Source organism: Trichomycterus rosablanca, chromosome 2, assembly GCF_030014385.1.
Source record: "Trichomycterus rosablanca isolate fTriRos1 chromosome 2, fTriRos1.hap1, whole genome shotgun sequence".
NCBI lineage: Eukaryota > Metazoa > Chordata > Actinopteri > Siluriformes > Trichomycteridae > Trichomycterus > Trichomycterus rosablanca.
In genome coordinates, this window is record NC_085989.1 from 53855058 (window position 1) to 53868290 (window position 13233).

Below are 13233 nucleotides of genomic sequence, written 5' to 3' on the forward strand. Positions count from 1 at the left end.
ACAATATAACATGGATAAACTTATTCTCAGTGTTTTATGAAATGCCATTTTAATTTTTTTTTCTTTTTAATGAATGTAATAATTGATTGTGGTTTTAATTGTAAGTGCATGTAACAGTAATTAAATATCTATATCTCAACACCTACCAACAGTTTCACCTCAATACATTTCTGTATAAACTCTATTCAGTATTTCTAGTGCTTAGAATTTATACATTCATCCAACATACAAATAAAGCTGAATTTTATAGTCTGCACTAGTTTAGGATGATCTGTTTTTGTATCCAACAAAATGTTTTTCAGTGGTCAGGACCCCCACAGAGCAGGTATTATTTAGGTGGTGGATCATTCTCAGCACTGCAGTGACACTGACATGGTGGTGGTGTGTTAGTGTGTGTTGTGCTGGAATGAGTGGATCAGACACAGAAGCGCTAAATACAGTGTTCACTCACTGTCCACTCTATTAGACACTCCTACCTAGATGGTCCACCCTGTAGATGTAAGTCAGAGATGATTGCTCATCTATTGCTGCTGTTTGAGTCGGTCATTTTCTAGACCTTCATCGGATATACAGTGGGGAAAATAATTATATTACAAAGACTTGAACAGTCTATAATTTTTATGGAAGGTTTATTTTAACAGAGAGAGACAGACTATCAACAAAAAATTCAGAAAAAAAACATTAAATAAAGGTTATAAATTAACTTGTATTTGATTAGGTGAAATAAGTATTTGATCCCCTGGCAAAACGTGACTTAGTACTTGGTGGAAAAACCCTTGTTGGCAAGCACAGAGGTCAGTCATTTCTTGTAGTTGGTCACCAGGTTTGTGCACATCTCAGGGGGGATTTTGGGCCACTCCTCTTTACAGAATCTCTCCAAATCCTGAAGGTTTTGAGGCAGTCGCTTGGAAACTCGAAGTTTGAGCTCCCTCCACAGATTTTCTAGGGGATTAAGGTCTGGAGACTGGCTAGGCCACTCTAGGATCTTAATGTGCTTCTTCCTAAGCCAGTCCTTTGTTGCCTTGGCCATATGTTTTGGGTCATTGTCATGCTGGAAGACCCATCCATGACCCATCTTCAGTGTTCTGGCTGAGGCCAGGGGGTTCTCATTCAAGATTCTATGGTACATGGCCCCGTTCATCAGCCTCTCAATGCAGTGAAGTCTTCCTGTACCCTTAGCAGAGAAACAGCCCCAAAGCAGAATGTTTCCACCTCCATGCTTGACAGTGGGGATGGTGTTCTTGGGGTCATATCCAGCATTTCTCTGCCTCCAAACACGGATGCCAAAGAGCTCAATTTTGGTCTCATCTGACCATATCACATTCTCCCAAGCTTTCTCTGAATCATTCAGGTGTTCAATGGCAAACTTCAGACGGGCCTGTACATGAGCCTTCTTGAGCAAAGGGACTTTGCGGTCACTGCAGGATCTCAATCCATTACGGCGAAGTGTGTTACTAATGGTTTTCTTGGTGACTGTGCTCCCAGCTCCCTTGAGATCATTGACAAGCTCCTCCCGTGTAATTCTGGGCTGACCTCACCTTTCTCAGAATCATTCTTACCCCACCAGGTGAGATCTTGCATGGAGCTCCAGAGCGAGGGCGATTGACTGTGATCTTGTATTTCTTCAATTTTCGAATTATCGCACCAACAGTGGTCTCTTTCTCACCAAGCTTCTTGCTGATGGTCTTGTAGCCCATTCCAGCCTTGTGCAGGTCTACAATCTTGTCCCTGACGTCCTTTGATAGCTCTTTGGTCTTGCCCATGGTGGTCGAGAGATTTGAATGGAAGAAACTGATTCTGTGACAGGAGTCTTTTATACAGGGACAGGACTAATTTGTGTGCCTCATGGGAACATAACCAGTCTGTGGGGGTCAAAATTTTTGCTGGTTGGTAGGGGATCAAATACTTATTGCACTTAATCAAATACAAATTAATTTATAACCTTTATTTAATGTTTTTTTTCTGGATTTTTTGTTGATATTCTGTCTCTCTCTGTTAAAATAAACCTTCCATAAAAATTATAGACTGTTCAAGTCTTTGTAAGGGGGTAAACTTACAAAATCAGCAGAAGATTAAATACTTATTTTCCCCACTGTATAAGAGAGATAGATAGATATCCTTTATTTGTCATATATACATATACAGGTGTACAGTACAATGAAATTCTTTCTTGGCATATCCCAGCTTGTTTGGAAGCTGGGGTCAGAGCGCAGGGTCAGCCATCTTACGGCGCCCCTGGAGCAAATAGGGTCAAGTGTCTTGCTCAAGGACCCAACAGTGGCTGCATAGCAGAGCCGGGATTTGGTTGGTGGACGATTCTCAGTCCAGCATTGACAGTGAGGTGCTTAAAAACCCCAGCAGCGCTGCTATGTTTGATCCACTCATACCAGCACAACACACACCAACACACCACCACCATGTCAGTGTCACTGCAGTGCTGATAATAATCCACCACCTAAACAATACCTGCTCTGTGGTGGTCCTGTGGGGGCATGCAGAGATACAGATGGACTACAGTCAGTAATTGTAGAACTACAAAGTGCTTCTATATGGTAAGTGGAGCTGATAAAATGGACAGTGAGTGTAGAAACAAGGAGGTGGTTTTAATGTTATGGCTGATTGGTGTATTTATCTTTAATGTCCAATGATTTTTATATATGATGTTTAATTATCAGCCTGTGGGACTGAGCCAGCTCTTCAGTACATTTATAATGAGATATTGTAAAAATAAAATAGTCAAGTTTGTTTAAAAAGAAGTCTGGTTTTTGATAACTTTTAATAATGAAGTCAGGGGATCACAATTTTCTTTTTTAATAGAAATGCTATATTATTAAACATATCTAGAGTATTTTCCTATTGATTAGATTTTTTTGTACTATAAAATGTACAATAAATTACATAGAAAAAATACAATTTAAAAAGTGTGTATTGTACAGTGAATTCTTCTTATAGTAACACAAAAACATAAAAGATGTTACAAGCTTTTAAAGCACAAAATGGTTATAAAGCCACAAGAACCCTTGTTATGTAGATTTTTATATTGTAACACAAACCAGTTAAATCAATTAACAAAAACAAAAAAATAAACAGTTATTACAACATAACTGTATACAGTACTTATACTGCACTACTACTGTAAACAGAGTCAAGGAGTGAATCTTTAAGTAAACAAGCCGGAACATGGTTAAATATACATGATGATGATTTTGATCATTTAATCAGTAAAGTTGGTTCATTTGCGGAGATTGGATTAAAAGAATTTAGTTGGATGTCCATGTTAGCTAAATCACTATTATCACCTGTTCTGCTCCAAGTGAATTGATGCTTAATATCACTGGGTAGCACAATCTGAATTTGAAGAAATTTTTTCTACAGTGTCATTAAATAACTTTTAAAAAATCATTGCTGGGCACCCAGGATATTCCACTAGCAGACCAGCACTGAGATTCTGAACACCCCAGTTCAATTCTCGGGTCTGCCACCGGTCGGCTGGGCACAATCGGCAGTGCCTGCAGCAGACAAAATTGGCCATAATGTATGCTGGGTGGGAAAAGTTTGGATTAAGTGGATGGGGTTGTCAAACTCTGTGTAAGGACCCTGGTTAGCAGACCAAAGCACCTGTGCAGAATTGGATGAGCCTCATGTGCAAATCCACCAACAGCATGGGCGAAAAACAAACAACCACATCGTCAACAACCACATTGTCAGTCAATAGTCAGCCTCTAGCTATTCTATTTAATGGCTTGAGTATATCTCCTACACTCAAAAGATCCATATTAGACACACACTTAACAAAGGTGAAGCTCAGGTAAATACTTACTAGATTGATATTATAAAGTTTTTAAATGTTTCTATCATGGTTGTGATGAATGCTTTTCATCTGTGGTGGAAATGAACAAGTTCGAGAACACTCTTTTAGATAGGAAAGGTGGGTTTCATTAAGTTGACAGAGAGACAGAGTAACAGCAAGCAGATAAGAGCGTGATCTACCCCCAGACAGGGAGCAGAGTCTTTCATTCTTAAAGGGGTCACAGTCCTGTTTTGCGTAGCAACAGAGCAGTGGAATAATCAGTGGTGTATAGTAACGAAGTAATAATACTTCGTTACAGTACTTAAGTAGTTTTTTTAAGTATTTGTACTTTACTGGAGTATAAATACATTCGCTGTATGTAAATTCGTTACTCGTTACTACAGAATGAAGTTAAATGATGTGAGATGTGTGACGGACTGCACGCTGGTTTGGTGAATCTGCGCTTGTAAGTTAGACGGTGGTTAAACACATTAATGCGCATGTGCAAACGTTCTCTAAAAGCTATCTGAGTTTTCTAAAAGTGCGTCGTTCAACCAAAGACCCGCAAATATGGAGATTTCAGAAGCTCCCCGTCTAACACACTGATGTAAGTTAACTATGATTAACAAAGTAAAGCTGCAGCATCAGCGTATTTTTAATATTATTAGCATTAACATTGTTCAGATATCTACCTACCATTTTTACCGATTACATGCGAACCACAAATAAAACGTTTCATAAATCATTACATTTGTTTGGAATTCATTGACTGCAAAACTCATGAAGACACGTCCATTATTTTTAAAAACTCACCTACAGACATATATTTCCTCAGATAACTTCTGTATTAGACCGGTAGAGGAGAGATTCATGGTGCTGAGGAACATGCAGCACATCTTTAACCCTTTAATGATCTTAACAAAAACTCAACTTATCCAACTTATTATTCATGATTTTTCAGCTGTTGGCTTCAAGTTAGAAATGGTGTTTTCTTAAAGTAAGAATCCCAATATTTTTTTAGTTTAACACATGCCATTCAGTGAGTAGATACAGCCCCAAAAAGGATTATTTAAATACAGCTTATTTTACTCAAATATTTTGATTTAAAATAATGGTTGAACAGATCATTAAAGGGATAAAAGTGCCACACGTTTTGTTAAACTCTCTTGAGTTTTGCTTTAAATTATTTATGCCAAAATTATTTTTTTGTTATTGAAATATACTACCCAAATAAAAAAAATGGGACAGTATAGAAAATGCAAATAGAATAGATGCAGTGTTTCTTACATTTACATCGACTCACATTCTAAAAACGTTAGAACAGGAACATTTAGGACTAGTAATAAGTTAAAAAAACAACTAAATAATGAAGTAAATTTAAACAGGTGATGTCAACAGTTTATTATGATCATAAATTGGCACAAATCGTGTTCAGATGAAAGGAAGAAAACAGGTTAATTGTTAAGGTGGTTTACGGGCTTAAAAGAACAATCTTTATATTTAAAATGACCGCTTCCATTTATACTAACAACATTTACTTTTACTTCTACCTTTAATACTTAAGTACATTTAATATCATATTACTTTTGATACTTAAGTACATTAAACATCAGATACTTTTAGACTTTTACTCAAGTAATATTCTAAAAGGTGACTTTTACTTCTATCAAAGTAAATTTCTGGTAAGATACTTGTACTTTTACTCAAGTATGGCCTTCCGGTACTTTATACATCACTGGGAATAATAAGTAAAAACCACAATGACCACCAAAACTGCCTGAAACCAGTTCTGCTTGTATGTGCTGAGACAAACATTTCCTGTGTGGTGATGTGACAGGAAAAGAACAAAATGCATTTATGCAGTAACGGCTGCACTCAAAGCCTTATCACATAATACACGTATAGGTCTAATAGAGAATAGAAATAATGACATTCCCTCCACATTTGTCCCTATAAAGACGATTTAAACACATGATTTTTTTCAGAAAATCTCAAAATATAGTAAAAAGGATGTTTCATATAAAACATCAGTCATGTATCCCATAATTCAACTGGAGCTGATAGATGGCAGAAAGTGGAGAGTTAGCTGTTTACAAGTGTAAGTAAAACAAAAACGTTTACATGTTATTACTGCGTACAACCCTGAGTATCATTATTAGTAGCTTTGTGGAGAATGACAGAATAAATTCAGATTTTAAATTGTTATAACTGTGGCGATGAAACGTCATGCACCATGTGACGTAGGTAAGATGGCGGACGTAGTACGTCTGAGGTTACTAGTACTGCATACTACAAGTACTACTGTACTACAAGAGCTTAATGCTTTACTGACCGAGCAGTGCTCACTGTCTTGAATCTACGTATATCCAACACTAGCAACACAGTTTTAGCTTTACATTAACCCCTTAACGCCGCTTGTCGCGAATTCGCAATGCAGCTCTTTAATTCAGATTGCAGCCATTTTAGAGTGGCCTTTTATTGTGGCCAGCCTAAGTCACACCTGTGCAATAGTCATGCTGTCTAATCAGCATTTTATATGCCACACCTGTGAGGTGGATGGATTATCTCGGCTAAGGAGAAGTGCTCACTAACACAAATTTAGACAAAATTGTGAACAATATTTGAGAGAAAAAGGCCTTTTGTGTACTAAGAAAAAGTCTTAGATCTTGGAGTTCAGATCATGAAAAATGGGAGCAAAAGCTAAAGTGATGTGTTTATATTTTTGTTCAGTATATGTATACCCATTCAAATGTATCACCATAGCTGCTGTCTGTATTAAAATCTTTAGAACTAAATTTGTTCTTAACAACACTTTCCTGCCAGTCAACAACCACATTGTCAGTCAATAGTCAGCGTTTACCTGTTCTATTTAATGGCTTGAGTATATCTCCTACACTCAAAAGATCCATATTAGACACACACTTAACAAAGGTGAAGCGCAGGTAAATACTTGCTAGAATAATATTATGAAGATGTAAAGTTTTTTAATGTTTCTATCATGGTTGTGATAAATGCTTTTCATCTGTGGTGGAAATGAACAAGTCCGAGAACTTTTAGATAGGAGAACAAGTCTTTTAGATAGGATTAAGTTGACAGAGAGACAGAGTAAGAGCAAGCAGATAGGAGCGTGCTCTACCCCCAGTCAGGGAGTCTTTTATTCTTAAAGGGGTCACAGCCCTGTTTTGTGTAGCAACAGAGCAATGGAATAATAAGTAAAAGCCACAGTGACCGCCAAAACTGCCTGAAACCAGTTCTGTTTGTTTGTGCTGTGACAAACATTTCCTGTGGTGTGATTTGACAGGAAAATAACAAAATGCATTTATGCAGTAATGGCTGTACTCAAAGCCTTATCACATAATACACGTATAGGTCTAATAGAGTATAGGAATAATGACATTCCTTCCACATTTGTCCCTATAAAGCTACGTTTCTTAAAGTGTGTGGTGCGCCCCCACTGGCGTGTCTGACTGGCGGAGAAATGAAGCACAGAACCCATGTTTTAACGTCGGAATCTTTTTTTACGGTGGACAATAAACAATCTGACATTCATGTGAAGCTAAGGGCTTCTGCTGGACAATTTGGAACTTCCACATATTTGACTGCCACATATTTGACAGCTTTTTTGGATCAACCTACTTGTGTGAAATCAGCCTTTTCTCACATGAAAATAATGAAGTGTAAATATGGGTCCATCCTTACTGATGAACATCTGAAAAACTGCTTGAGCATCAGCAGCTCCTCTCCAGATACATAAACCTGACTGATACCATTCAGAGCAAATCATCAGAATAAGGTCAGTGTGATTTTTCAGTCACTTGCTCTGTAAAGCTGAACATCAATACAGGAACTGAAGCGCATTTAAAAAGCTTCAAAGCTTTTTTGAAAAATGATGAGACCAACCTTAAAAAGTAGATGGTGATGACCTGTAGACTGAAACAGTAGCTCTCAAGCCACAAAAGTGTGTAAACCCCTGGTCTACATTTACAGAATGGAGAGGTAATTAAGAAAAACAGCCACTAACACAGTGATATGACACAGTGTAATTTTTGAAATAACAGACTGATTGAAGGAGCAGTTCAGTGATATGTCAAAAAGTGGTTTGATAAAGTCAAGTACAACAGAAATTACTGAAATAAAGGTGAAGTTATTTCAACAAAGTTAAACTTTGGGTTTAGGTTTGGTAGGTTGATTAAATCAATTGAATTAATCATACGATCAGTGGTGTAATGGAACAGTAATAATACTTTGTTACAGTACTTTTATCTTTTATTGGAGTTTCTTTTAGGAGTATCTGTAACTTATCTGAGTATAAATGTTACTTTTACTCCACTACATTTTTAAAGAAAATGTAAACAGTAAATTTTTAGAGAAAATGTGTAACAGTACGGGGGGTCGTCGTTCTTCCAAAATCCTCCACACGTTCTCTATTGGGGGCAGGTCAGGACTCCAGACAGGCCCCGTACCCTCTTCTTCTGCGACATGCCTTTGTAATGTGTGCAGCAGGTGGATTTGCATCGTCTTGTTAAAAAATGCTGGACGTCCCTGGAAACGACGACATCTTGAAGGCAGCAGATGTTGCTCTAAGATCTCAACGTACTTTTCTGCATTAATGCTGCATCACAGAGTGTAAATGACCTTAACCAAGGGCACTGACACACCCCCATACCATGATACACCCTGGTACTGACACACCCCCATACCATGACACACCCCCATACCATGACAGACTCTGGTACTGACACACCCCCATACCATGACAGACTCTGGTACTGACACACCCCCATACCATGACAGACCCTGGTACTGACACACCTCCATACCATGACACACCCTGGCACTGATACACCCCCATACCATGACACACCCTGCTACTGACACACCCCCATACCATGACAGACCCTGGTACTGACACACCTCCATACCATGACAGACCCTGGTACTGACACACCCCCATACCATGACACACCCTGGAACTGACACACCCCCATACCATGACAGACCCTGGTACTGACACACCCCCATACCATGACACACCCTGTTACTGACACACCCCCATACCATGACAGACCCTGTTACTGACACACCCCCATACCATGACACACCCTGGCACTGACACACCCCCATACCATGACACACCCTGGCACTGACACACTCCCATACCATGACACACCCTGGTAATGACACACCCCCATACCATGACACACCCTGGCACTGACACACCCCCATACCATGACACACCCTGGTAATGACACACCCCCATACCATGACAGACCCTGGTACAGACACACCCCCATAGCATGACAGACTCTGGTACTGACACACCCCCATACCACGACAGACCCTGGCACTGACACGCCACCAAACCATGACAGACCCTGGTACTGACACACCCCCAAACCATTACAGACCCTGGCACTGACACACCCCATACCACGACAGACCCTGGTACTGACACCCCCCCATACCATGACAGACCCTGGTAGAGACACACCCCCATAGCATGACAGACTCTGGTACTGACACACCCCCATACCACGACAGACCCTGGCACTGACACACCCCCATACCATGACAGACCCTGGTACAGACACACCCCCATAGCATGACAGACTCTGGTACTGACACACCCCATACCACGACAGACCCTGGTACTGACACCCCCCCATACCATGACAGACCCTGGTACTGACACACCCCCATACCATGACAGACCCTGGTACTGACACACCCCCATACCACGACAGACCCTGGCACTGACACGCCCCCAAACCATGACAGACCCTGGTACTTACACACCCCCATACCATGACAGACCCTGGTACTTACACACCCCCATACCATGACAGACCCTGGTACTGACACACCCTCATACCATGACAGACCCTGGTACTGACACACCCTCATACCATGACAGACCCTGGCACTGACACGCCCCCATACCATGACACACCCTGGTACTGATACACCCCCATACCATGACAGACCCTGGTACTGACACACCCTCATACCATGACATACCCTGGTACTGACACACCCCATACCATGACACACCCTGGTACTGACACACCCCTATACCATGACACACCCTGGTTCTGACACACCCCTATACCATGACAGACCCTGGTTCTGACACACCCCTATACCATGACAGACCCTGGTACTGACACACCCCATACCATGACAGACCCTGGTACTGACACACCCCATACCATGACAGACCCTGGCTTTTGGACTTGTTGCTAATAATAGTCTGGACGGTCCTTTTCGTCTTTGTTCCAAAGCACACTGCGTCCATTTTTTCCAAAAAAGACCTGGAATGCTGTTTCATCTGACCACAATACACGTTTCCACTGTGTGATGGTCTCAGACTCAGCCTTTCCTGGATGCTGCTTTTGTACCAAACCATGATCACAATCACCTGTTCACATCACATTATTATTCAGTTTTTTCACCTCATTACTAGCCCTAAATTGCCCCCGACCCAATTGTTTTGGAATTTGCTTCAGGTCTGAAATGCAGGAATGGATGTTTAGTAATAAATGAAATGAAGTTGAGCAGATAAAAGATGAAATATCTCAGGTTCATCCTGTCTGACATCAAATAAAAGTCAAAGTAAGAAACTCTGTGTATTTATTTCATTTGCATTTTCCATACTGGCCCAACTTTTTCTGATTTTTGGTTGTAAGTCTGGCCTAATTACATAAATGGAGTATTGTGTTAGGCTGAAATTGTCATTGATAAATTCTGATTAACGCTTGGTGGCTGACCAACTACTTCGGTGTGTGTGATGAAGATACCTAGGAGTCATTTTTAACTCAGCTCTAAATTTAATAGACAAATAAACTGTAATAAGAATCAGAATTTTTCTTCGTCTCAGGTCTAATTGGTTTGGTTCAGTGGCTAAAATTAATGTGGTTGCTAAATTGTTTTGACCGCAAAAGTTTAGGTTTGTGATTCAATGTGAGCTGCATTGTTGATTTAGCTGACTGGGAAGATCATAATGTGATGTTATCAGTTTTTGAATGCTCTGTTTTACTTGTAGGTGTTTTTTTAAAAATCTTTAAGAGTCATTTAAAAAAAAATCTGTGCATTTCTGTTTCAACAATGTCATTTGTGTGTGGTAGGAGGAAAACAGAAATAAAAATGGACCTGTTAAATTCATTCATTTCCAATCAGCTCTGCTGGAATGGCCTGTGTCAATGGCGATATCATATTTCTAGTTTTTATTATTGTTCATGATTAACTGAAATTAAAATGCAGATGCATTACAGATAATAATAATAATAATAATAATAATACATTTTATTTGTAGGCGCCTTTCATGACACTCAAGGTCACCTTACATTACACAATCAGCAGTAAACACATAATAAACAACCAACATTAAAATAAAATGAAATAAACATATTCACAGTCAAAATCACAGTCACCTACACCAAATCAAATACAATTAAAAAGAAAAGGATCATTTAAAAAGAAAGGTTTTAGGAGCAGTTTTGAACTCTGCAATTCTGCAGTGATCCACAAATTTCCTGGCACCACCGGGGGCCAACTGGGGTGGAATTAAACCAAAAACTAACCAAGCTGCAGGCATCAGGAAAAAATATAGTATGCTCTGTATTTTCTAGTCCAGTGTTGTGTTCAAACAGTAAAACAGTTAAATATCCACTAGCACAGCTCAATATATTATTTTTTTTTCTCTTTAAATAATGGTTGTTTAAATGAACATTAATTACTTTTTTGTGTGGCAAACAGATACAAAATCACTGCATCAAGCTGTTAACGAGGCAAAAACAACACTGATCAGTGGATTGACTTAAAGGCTGTGTTTTAATTCACACACAAAATCATACACAGTGTGCAAGAAATAGTACACTGTTAGACATTTCGCAGGGTTTTTACAGTAACTTACTGGCAACACTGTTGCCAGTAAGTTACTGTAATTCAAATGTACAGTACCATAACTGTATTTTATTTTACAGTAACTTAATGTTACTGTAATTGCATTTTACAATAACAACACAGTAAAAACTTAGGTTAACTGTACAATACTGTAATTATTTGTTAAATTTAATTTAAAATTTTAAAGAACTCTGTAAATTGTACTTATTTGACTTATAACTTACACAATACTGCTATTTAATCCACACAGACAATTATTGCAACATATCAAATTTTTTATTTAAATCACTGCAAATGTACAAGTACAGAATTTACAAAAACATTCTACTTTAATCCATGCAACTTTCAAAATACATTTAAAACAACACATTTAAAATAACACAATGTGCATTAACTTAACATGTACAAAATTCATGTTAATTCATATTACAGAAAAACACTTTTACTGTTAAATAATTCAGTATTGAATGCATAGTACAACAATGAACAATGAATCTAGGCCAGTGATAGCTCAGTGGTTAAGGTACTGGAGTAGTAAACAGAAGGTTGCCGGTTCAAGCCCCGCAAGTTGCCCCGCAAGTTGCCACTGTTGGGTCACTGAGCAAGGCCCTTAACCCTCAATTGCTCATTGTGTAAGTCGCTTTGGATAAAAGCGTCTGCTAAATGCTGAAAATGTAAATGTAAAAATCTAGATAAAGTTACATTAGAAATAACATAAGAGCTTCAGAAATGCAGGGTTACAGAAACACAGTAGTTTTGGTATAAAACTCCACTCAACACTGTCGACTCACATACCCGACTTAACATAAAATGAACCGTGTTCCTAGGTAGACCCTGGGTAGCAAACGTAGACCCTAGGTAGACCCTGGGTAGCAAACGTAGCACCCCTGCTGCTCTACTGCAGCTCCATCCATCATAGCCGAACTGTTTCTCTGTGCGCACCTCTCCTAAACTCCTTCCTGCAAAAAATGAGATAATGTGGTGGTTCCGAAGCTGAACCGTTAGGCAAACAATGTCAGTTCAAAACTCTCACAGCTGAAAATTAGGTTCAGTCTTGTCAATAAAATCGTTTGGCGCCAAAGGTAATTACAGTAATTTACCTCAATGTAAAAAATACAGTAAATCTCTGTATTCAGTATTTGGCATCAGGCAAAATTGTCATGATGCAGTGGAAAATACTGTTATGTACTGTAAAAACTATTTGCAGTATTTTACTGTGTGGTATGTGGTTAATAACTGTAGAAATTACAGAAATGTCTAACAGTGTAGCCTAGCCATTGGTGGAAATTACCACCTGTTTTCTCTGCTATGTGCAGCATAAATACATTCATTTTTTTCTGATATGTGCAAATAATACTTCATTGTATTAGTTTTATATCCGTGTTCTAAAGATTTGAGATCTGAGATTTTTGAGAGTTCACTAACTTTAACTGAGCCAATTCAGTTTTTACCTTTACTCCACGTCATTTCGTCTCAGTTGAGCTAAAATTTAAAAAAATGTCTAGGTTCACGATGCAAAAGCACAACTGCGTGGTGTGTAA